The 10,832-nt window shown below is 41.2% G+C and overlaps 1 long non-coding RNA gene across 1 annotated transcript; it reads left to right on the top strand.

Moving 5' to 3' along the window:
- The first annotated feature begins 4,929 nt into the window (after positions 1–4,929).
- On the top strand, positions 4,930–7,549 carry LOC136610577 (uncharacterized). Its single transcript, XR_010790110.1, has 3 exons — positions 4,930–4,976; positions 7,361–7,414; positions 7,496–7,549. It is a non-coding gene; the product is annotated as an uncharacterized lncRNA (long non-coding RNA).
- Positions 7,550–10,832: the final 3,283 nt, after the last annotated feature.

Below are 10,832 nucleotides of genomic sequence, written 5' to 3'. Positions count from 1 at the left end.
TGCACAGTGCATCTACATAGGACAGACATGTATGACATTTCTGGAGGGGACCAGGATGGTGTTCTGGGCCGACCTCTGTGTAGTGACCGGCACAGGTAACTGCAGACATGGCTCCCATGGAAATCATTGGGTTTTCAGTGGGTTCAGTCTTATGAGCATGTTTTGTGCGCGCACTTCCCACGCACAGAAAAGAATGCAGCATGCTGTATTTGCGAACCAAAGGCTCAATAGAAGTCTACGGAGGGGGGGGGGGGTGCAAATACACAAGGAGATGCATGAAACACCCCGCAAAACTGTGGGGAAAAGAACACATCTGGACCTCATTCGCCTTTTAATCCACAGACAGGGCGTGCCGCGCTTGTGTGAGGTGGCCCTGTGTGCACAAAAAGTACCGCACTATGTGCTGATACAGGCGCAAATCTACTTCCTCCAACCTCGTTCACGGCGCAAAAACGTTGTGCTGCGGCCGGTTTTTTTGCGCATATACTCAAAGAGTGCCCATACAAGCTGCGGCCAGGCAGCAGTAACCGCTGCTTGCCATTATTCCCCTGTGCTTGCCCTGGTTATAGTGACGCACAGCAAATGAGCGGTACTCTGTGCCCACTTACTGCAACTCATGCCCACAGTACCCTAATGGCACCTCTGATTGATAAGTCATTAAAAAGCCATTAATTCTGATTGCCAGATTGGGGTCAGGAAGGAATCTTTTCCCCCTAAAATGAGGAAAATTGGCTTCTACCGCATTGGAGGTTGAGAGGGGGCTGAAGGGGCTGCCTTCCTCTGGATCAACATTGGGTGTAATAGGCTGAACTGGTTGGACTTGTCTTTTTTATCCTCACATACTATGATATTATATATATATTTATTTATATTATTTTTGAATTCTTTTTCCTCTGACATTATGGTAACCAACTTCTACAAGTTTGTACTAGTTCCTATCACGGACTGTACATCCCTCCTGACACCTCCTACAACACACAGGGCAGCACTTCTCTTACATGTTAATAACCCAGCTGACCTAAACGGACACAAAATGACAGACAACCATACAAAACAACCACAAAATTAATTGCCTATGGGGTTAGCGCAATTTGCTTAAGTAATTAGAATGACTCAAATACAGAATTTTAATATATTATTTAAATTGATAATGATAAGAGGGGCTACCAGATAAGGTGGTGACCGTAGCGGGCCGTTATCAGGTATACAAGGGACCAGAGAGTGGTAGCGCCTACTGAGATAACTCCATGTTGTTATGCATTAATAAGAACATGCCTATTGATGGAAAGACACTGTTCCAAAACAACTAGAGAGCGTCACTCATAAAACCCTAAGTGGTGGATAATGACAATTAGATCATCCACACTAGACAAAACTGACTATGTGGACCCTTGACCAAAAAAAAATTTATAATAAAATATAACTTTTATTAAAGAAATTACTAAAAGGAAGAACATACACACATAAATCTAGATCCAGGAAAACCCATGGAACCGATAAAAATGTATTGATACCACTGTCCATAAACAGTAATAGACCGGTCAGTCTGAGTATCGTTATGACTCAGCCATTTAGTGTATTCGGTCTCTTTGCAGAATCTGACAGGATTATCAGAATCTATTGTATACACGTCAACCTAATCAGGAGATGAAAAAGTGACATAAGTCCGACAGTTGGATGTTACAGAACGTGACCCAAAATCCAGAGAACAGGTTCGGTGATGTATACGTCGTTCACATCGAGAAAATAAGCTATGCCGGACCACTAAAAATTGTAAGCGTAACCCAACGCGTTTCTCCCACAACGTGGGTTCATCAGGGGTTTCAATACGCAAAAAATGGTACTTTACTGGTTTAATGACTCCCAGTCAGAAATCGGATAGTGGTACAAAAATAAAAAATTGATGAAGCCTCAAAATGTCCAGTATTGTCAAATAAATGACACACTGGATATAGAGGGATCAATCAGAGTAGAACTGTCATTTCTACTGGTGACAATTATATTACTAGATAGATTATTGTCGCCATATAAGATAAATGAACTGACAGGACTACGAAAACCCTACTACTACAATGGTAGAAATAAGAGTAGGGTATAGGTAAGAAAAATTTCTACCCTTTATGTGAGAGAAAGTTATAATTTCTCAGGGATAATAGTCCCGAGTACAGAAAGATAGAATAATTTTAGCCGTTAAGTCAAAGAGTATCCCGAGGGCAAAATTTTAGCAATCGGGTCCCTGGATAATCAGATGGCATATTCACAGCAGCCCAGAATAGCCGCCTTTTGGATAGCCATCTGATAAATTTTCGCTCTAGACCTACAAGGAAAATTCCTAAGACCTATAATAGTCCCTCAATAGAGTGGAAAGAGGATTCAAAGACCTATATTAGTCCCTCAATAAGGTGGTCACTAAGTCAGAGCCTTAATAAGCAAAAACTGTACCACTATCCGATTTCTGACTGGGAGTCATTAAACCAGTAAAGTACCATTTTTTGCGTATTGAAACCCCTGATGAACCCACGTTGTGGGAGAAACGCGTTGGGTTACGCTTACAATTTTTAGTGGTCCGGCATAGCTTATTTTCTCGATGTGAACGACGTATACATCACCGAACCTGTTCTCTGGATTTTGGGTCACGTTCTGTAACATCCAACTGTCGGACTTATGTCACTTTTTCATCTCCTGATTAGGTTGACGTGTATACAATAGATTCTGATAATCCTGTCAGATTCTGCAAAGAGACCGAATACACTAAATGGCTGAGTCATAACGATACTCAGACTGACCGGTCTATTACTGTTTATGGACAGTGGTATCAATACATTTTTATCGGTTCCATGGGTTTTCCTGGATCTAGATTTATGTGTGTATGTTCTTCCTTTTAGTAATTTCTTTAATAAAAGTTATATTTTATTATAAATTTTTTTTTGGTCAAGGGTCCACATAGTCAGTTCTTTCCAAACTAGTTGGACTTCACTGCCTCTGTTAAATTATCCACACTAGACAAATATTATACTAGTACACTCGCTTATAGGAGCACTGTACTGAGTCCGTAACCTTATTTGTTACTAGACTTATTCACTTCCCCATAGGGTCATCGATCTGACAAGACCCAGTTCTTAAATTAGGTCAAAGTCTGTATCATCGGAAACAGGCTAGAAGGCTGGACTTGTAATGACAATTAAGTCAGGAGAAGTCCAAGCTACTTATAATATATGTCAATTCGCAAAATTGCGAATTTGATGAACAGAGGTCTGTCAGTTTGAAATAATGCCTCACAGGGGCTGGTAGTGTAGTTTAGATAGCGGTCACCATCTAGGACCGTATTGTACTTTAGCCAGGTTAGAAAATTTATCATCACAATTTCTAATTGACCTCCCTGGCTCTTTTGTCAGTCTGGGACAATAAACGCCAAGTATCAGGTGTTCAGACTGTTTAATCACTAGCACCTGTGTTTGTTGAATAGTGTTCAATTAATGGACCTATCTAACATAAGGATTGCTATGTCAGCTGTCTGTTCATTATAAAACAGCATGGTCAATTGCACTATTTGCAAACCAATCGGGTTGCCTTTACAGTCGACTGTCTAGTGTAAGGCAACAAGATTGATTGCATTATAATCGCAAATCAATCTGTTTGTGTAAATCAGCCTCCACAGTCGTCTGTTTAGTGTAAAGCAGTGTTATTAATTACACTACACTAAAAACCATTCTATTTGCTTGTACATAATGTGCAATTAATCTACCAGCCTTCTTACATTGGCGCATTAAAAAACCAGTTCTTACGCGCAATTTTTGTGCAACTGCTGTTTGCTATTCGAACCCATTGCAACAAAAATTGTGTGCAGTTGATTGGCATCGCACAATTTTTGGGCATCATTCAGTCTTATTTTCGTCCTGATGAAGCAGCGCGCCAAATAATCTGTCTTGCGCTGCGGAAACGCGTTGACGATTAGACGATTACGGACGATCTTGTTCGCCCTGGTCCACATTGGATTTCAGCTAACTATTTATATGTTCATCAAATTCGCAATTTTGTGAATTGACATATATTATAAGTAGCTTGGACTTCTCCTGACTTAATTGTCATTACAAGTCCAGCCTTCTAGCCTGTTTCCGATGATACAGACTTTGACCTAATTTAAGAACTGGGTCTTGTCAGATCGATGACCCTATGGGGAAGTGAATAAGTCTAGTAACAAATAAGGTTACGGACTCAGTACAGTGCTCCTATAAGCGAGTGTACTAGTATAATATTTGTCTAGTGTGGATGATCTAATTGTCATTATCCACCACTTAGGGTTTTATGAGTGACGCTCTCTAGTTGTTTTGGAACAGTGTCTTTCCATCAATAGGCATGTTCTTATTAATGCATAACAACATGGAGTTATCTCAGTAGGCGCTACCACTCTCTGGTCCCTTGTATACCTGATAACGGCCCGCTACGGTCACCACCTTATCTGGTAGCCCCTCTTATCATTATCAATTTAAATAATATATTAAAATTCTGTATTTGAGTCATTCTAATTACTTAAGCAAATTGCGCTAACCCCATAGGCAATTAATTTTGTGGTTGTTTTGTATGGTTGTCTGTCATTTTGTGTCCGTTTAGGTCGGAACCATCCTGCCTTAGCAGTATTGGTTTTTTATTATTAATATTAATAAAGGTTATATTTTAGTTTCAGGCACTTTCAGTGACAAATAGTTTAAATTGCTCGAAGAGCCTTGGTTGTCACAGTGATTAATAACCCAGCTGACGTTCAGGGGTTTATGTGACAAATCTGTAGTGCAAATGAGTCATGACTACAATCTGCTGCTATCTCCATACTCGACACCAGAGGGCGCCCACGCACTTATGAAACTGTACACCGGTATACGCGTGTAGGCTGCCAGCAGGTGGCGCTTACTTGCAGCTTTTCCCTTCACCCGAATGTCGCCGTGTGTCCTGAGCTTGGCATTGAGACGCAGAGAGACAAGGTGAGGGCCGAGATGTCGTCCCGGCATTACTTATCCTGTTCTGTGCTGCAGCCTGCTGGCTCCTCGGGCTCCTCATGGCAGTCGGTGCTCGTGGGGTTACATTAAAGGGACAGTGACCCTTAACCCCTCAGTGGCCAGTACTGTTTGGGCTTTAATTGTCAGGATTTTCCTTGTCCGCCCGTGTAGCGTGAGGCGGGACGCTTTGTGTTTCTCACTGACACCATTTTTGGGACGCGCTGATTGACTTTCATGAACATTTTTAAGAGGGTCTAAGAAAGAAAAAAAAACAATTCATCTGTAGTATTCTGCACTTATCTCCTTCCTGGAGGTACGCCCATCAATATTTCACAACTGGACAACCCCTTTAATGAAACCTTATTGGGCGTGACTTTAATAGCGGGGAAGCTGTTATGGCGGCCGTTTAGTTGTGGGTAAAAGAGGACTTATAAAACTGCCTAAAAGAAACTCCTGTTGCCCGTAGCAACCAAACATAAAAAAGTACTCAATTTTCAAGAGCAGAGAGCTGCGCTGTGATTGGTCGCTACAACAAACAAGTCGTTTGCGTGGAGGAGCGGCACTAGAGAAGGGAAAGAATCCTCTCTGCAATATTCCATCATTTTTCCAACCCCTGGGAACAAACCCTGAGGGCTCCTTCGCACGGACACATTTGTGCGCGGTTCTGCATCTGCAGAGTATAGAACATATTAATTTCAATCGGTTCGTTTATGGTTTCTTTTTTTTGTGCACGCGGAGAAAAATGCAGCGTTATGTGGGGGAGCGCAAATGTGTGCGCAAAACATTACAGAACTGTGCGAGAAGAACAACCCGTCAGTAAGTCACCAGGCTACACCGCCATTTAAATCAGGGCGTGGTTGTGTGCAAAATGTACAGGAAAATACGCCGATACGTGTGCAAAAAAGCTTTAGTCGTAGTGCAAATACGTTGCGCACAATCGGCATACGCCGTGTTACAGAGGCCTTAGCCCACCTCATCATGGGGTGGCATTAAAAGGGTGAGAATCAGGTGACAGTGCCATGTAATGCCCTCCTTCAAACACTGGCACCCCTGCGATGAGCTGTCAGTATCCCCGCAGCGCTGATGCCCGATGACTTGGCATACATTTCTGGTTTACACTCTTCACAGCAGCCCTCGTATATTAACCCGTGTCCGCAGCCTGGCACGATAGTAAGTCAAGGGCCACGGAACAGCCTGCAGTTCTGCCTGTTTACGGGATGTCACAGGCTGCTGCAACCAATGACAGAGCCGTGGCACCAGATACAGTGGGGAGTATATGCCCATTTGTTATTCTAGTGCATGGGGAACGAGGGTTTACAGAGAACATACAGCTCAGACAACCTCTTTAACATCCTGGTCCGCAGATGTAGTTCAGTGCGATGTGTCTGTCTATAAATTGCACCTTCCCTTTTGTCAAAGCCGCTTCTTATACTAAAAAATCAGATGCGGTTTGTTTCATATATAAGCACATGGGCTTCCATAATTGGGTGGGGGTGTTTATGTAATGTAAAATTCCCATATGTTCCCTACATTCCTGCAAGTAGTTTATAAACTAGTTGGCTATTGACATCACTGGCAATCTCCGGCACGGTTCTCACACTGCACTGATATTAATTTCAGTGGTACTTTTGTATATACACATGTATTTGGGAATGTTCTAAGACGACTAGTCTTATGTGTCATATTGTGTGGAGTTGAAAAATTGGTAGGGCTAAGCGTTCTTTTACACTTGACGATTGTCGGGCTCTAGCTGACCCAGTGATGGTCACTCAGTGAATGGAGGCGGAGCGGGCAGGAGATCGTTCTGGCCGCCCGCCTCCATTCACAGTAAACAGGCAGTCATTCACAGATGAATGACTGCCTGTTTACTCAGGTTGATCATCATTTGATTTTTATGCCTGCAGAAATTGAACAATCAGCGATAATTGGACGAATTATCGTTCCTTGTTCAGTTGCTGGCAGTCTTTACACCGAACGATTGTCATTCAGATTCCTGCGATCCAGCGAGAAACGGAGCGATAATCGTTCCATCTAAAAGGGCCATGAGACAGCGCAGGAATGCTTTGCTGGAGACCCGCCGTTGCATGAAATAGTGAGGAAGGATGTAAATGATTATTATTATTAAACTGTATACATCTACATCTCTGCTCTTGGATCGGAGGAAATAACATTGATGAATCGACTTTTCAAACAATTTATTGAGAGGGTTTTCCTTAGGAAGCTATTGCAGACCCATTCTTACACCACCTCTATGTTTGTATACTGTTATAATGAGGATCTAACATGTATCGGTCCACTTATGTACGAAAAGCCATCAAAACCTTCAAAACGTATTCATGCAATATATCTATAATGCTCTTTGTGTTCAGGACATGATTGAAAACTACGTCCACTGGAATGAAGATATTGGAGAGTGGCAGCTGGTAAGCAGACTCCTTAGTTTACAGTAATGTGTCTTCTGATCCTCCAAGAACATCTAACATGTATATTTGTATCTTTGTAAGAAATGCGTTGCATACACTGGAAACAATATGAGGAAGCAGACTGCGGTACCGGACAAGAAAAAAAAAGACGTAAGATGCATCCTACCATAGTAGAGTAACGTGTCCTATGTATTTTATGACATGGCGTGTTCCCTGTGCGGAGGAGTCTCGGGGTATACAATGATGTGACCTGCGTCTTCTGCATGTATGTGTATACAGATCGCTGAGAACAGTGTTCCAGTGGTACCAGTGATGTGTAAATGGGAAGGGAACACACCATACGTTCCATGCTAACCTGTGTCCTGTAGTAAGAAGTAAATATAGTATATAGATAGCAGATAGATAGATAGTATATAGATAAATATGAGATAGATAGATAGTGTATAGATAGATATGAGATAGATAATGTATAGCTAGATAGTGTAAAGATATAGTATATAGATAGATAGTGGATAGATAGTATATAGATAGATAGTGTATAGATAGTGGATAGATAGTATATAGATGGATAGTGTATAGATAGTGGATAGATAGTATATAGATAGATATGAGATAGATAGTATATAGATAGATGGATGATTAGATAGATAGTATATAGATAGCAGATAGTATATAGATAGATATGGGATACATAGATAGTATATAGATAGATATGGGATACATAGATAGTATATAGATAGCAGATAGATAGTATATAGATAGCAGATAGTATATAGATAGATATGGGATACATAGATAGTATATAGATAGATATGGGATACATAGATAGTATATAGATAGCAGATAGATAGATAGTATATAGATAGATATGGGATAGATAGATAGTATATGGATAGATATGGGATACATAGATAGTAGATAGATAGTGTATAGATAGTTAGTGTATAGATAGATATGAGATAGATAGATAGATAGATAGTGTATAGATAGATGGATGAATAGATAGATAGTATACAAATAGCAGATGGATAGTATATAGATAGATATGGGATAGATAGATAGATAGTATATAGGTAGATATGGGATACATAGATAGTATATAGATAGCAGATAGATAGATAGTATATAGATAGCAGATAGCTAGTATATAGATAGATATGGGATAGGTAGATAGATAGATAGATATGTATAGATAGTGTATAGATAGATATGAGATAGATAGTGTATAGATAGATATGAGATAGATAGTGTATAGATAGATAGTATAGAGATAGATAGTATTGAGAAAGTACAGGTTCATAAAAAAAATAAAGAATCTGTCTCAAAATGGCCGCTAGATACAAAATGGAGCATTATAAGATGTAAATGAGCTTGTGTGTAGTGAAACAATAATTCAAGCAGAAATAGCTTTAGAGCAGGAGATTCGTTGCAATGCGTAATGATGTGTCTCTCTGTTCTTTTTCATGAGAACCAAGTCTGGACACAGCTGTTATCAGGAAAAGTCCTCCCACACCTGCGGAGAAACTTGGACAAGGGAATTGACTGTACTACAGCGAGCTGAATAACAAAGTGAATACAAGGGAGGACGAGATAACGCTGAAATGAAACAGACGCTTGAGAATATAACAGATATATTCTCACTAAACAATGCATGATTCTTAATGTTTTTCTAACCCAATGAGATTAAACCTCGTGACTAATGACGTATTGCTTTCCTGTATTAGAACTATAGTCAGTCAATAAACGCTCAGAGTACGTACGCCTTAAGCAGAGCGAGCTATATACTTGCCGTGGCTCTCTCTCCGTATCTGAGGAGAACTAGAAACCGACTCTTGTGTGGTTCTTGGCCTCCGTGCTGCAGCTACGAATTGATTTGGAACCCAAGACTTGAAAGGTTAATGTGACCTAGCGGTCCTTAACAGAATATAGATAGATATAAGATAGTGTATAGATAGATAATGTGTAGATAGATATGAGATAGATAGATAGTGTATAGATGGATGGATGAATAGATAGTATACAGATAGCAGATAGATAGTATATAGATAGATATGGGATAGATAGATAGTATATAAATAGATATGGGATAGATAGATAGTATATAGATAGATATGAGATAGATAGTATATAGATAGATATGGGATAGATAAATAGTATATAGATAGATATGAGATAGATAGATAGATAGTATATAGATAGACATGTGTTCAGAAAACGCAGCTTGAAATCGTGGCATTTTTACCAGGATTTCGAGCAGCGTTTTTGAACACAGGTTACAGCGTCTGACGACGCTTTTTAATGCACCCCATCGTTGTGAGGAGGTGTGTTAAAAACCACGACAACGCAAAAATAGAACAGACAGCTCTCGAAAATCACAGCGTTAGAAACACTGTGTTCGAGCGCAGGTTTAAGTAAGCTCATTAAAATCTCTGGGAGTGTTGTACAGCGGTTAGTACGGCGCTCGGGACACCGTGCTAATAGCGGTAAAAAGTGGTGCGTGAGAGTGGCCTGCGGGGCTGCAAACAAATCATCATGTTCAGGAAATGCGTCATGTTTGGAAAAATTACGCCAAGGGGGAGATCATGTATGCAGCACGATCTAGGTATGGGTACGGGGGAGTGTGGGGTGGAGGCCCAAGGGGGGCCCCGAGCTGAACTTTTGCACCCGGGCCCCTGAGCCCTTAGGGACGCCCCTGAGTTTAAGTACTCGGCGGTCACCTGATCCCGCCAGCCACTCACTGCTGTTGCCGGGCAGAGGGCTGGCACGTCACGGCAGGATGTGGTAATGCCTTCCCCGCATGTCTATTGGCTAGAAAATGACGCTAAACATGCGGGGAAGGAAAATGCAATTGATTCGAGTACCGCGTGGTGTTCATCTCGAGTACTAATACTCGAACGAGCATCAAGCTCGGACGAGTGTGCTCGCTCATCTCTAGTAGCATCCCCTCTACTTTTTAAAACACTTTGTAAACATCTGGGAAGTGGGTAGACCAGATGCTGGAGTTTTGGGAGAGGAATTTTGTGCCACTCTTGTTTAATGTATGAATCTAGCTGCTCAACAGTCTTTGTCAGATGTTTTGTTTTTTAATGCATCAAATTTTTTCTACTGGTGAAGGGTATGTACTGTAGGTGGCTGCTTCAGCAGCCGGACTCTTCTTCTCTGAAGCCATGCTGTTTTGATGGATGCACTATGTGGTTTAGCATTGTCTTGCTGAAACATGCAAGGCCTTCCCTGAAAGAGACATTGTCTGGATGGGAGTATGTTGTTCTAAAACCTCGGATGCCTCAGCATTGATAGTGCCTTTCAGGATGTGTAAGCTGCCCATGCCATAGGCACTAATGCAACCTCATACCTTCAGAGATGCAGGCTTTTGAACTACACGCTGATAACAAGCTGGATGGTCCTTCTCCTCTTGAGT

The sequence above is a fragment of the Eleutherodactylus coqui genome, chromosome 2 (genome assembly GCF_035609145.1).
Source record: "Eleutherodactylus coqui strain aEleCoq1 chromosome 2, aEleCoq1.hap1, whole genome shotgun sequence".
Classification (NCBI taxonomy): Eukaryota; Metazoa; Chordata; class Amphibia; order Anura; family Eleutherodactylidae; genus Eleutherodactylus; species Eleutherodactylus coqui.
The sequence above is the reverse complement of the archived record's forward strand: the minus strand, read 5'-3'. Positions and strand labels throughout refer to the sequence as shown.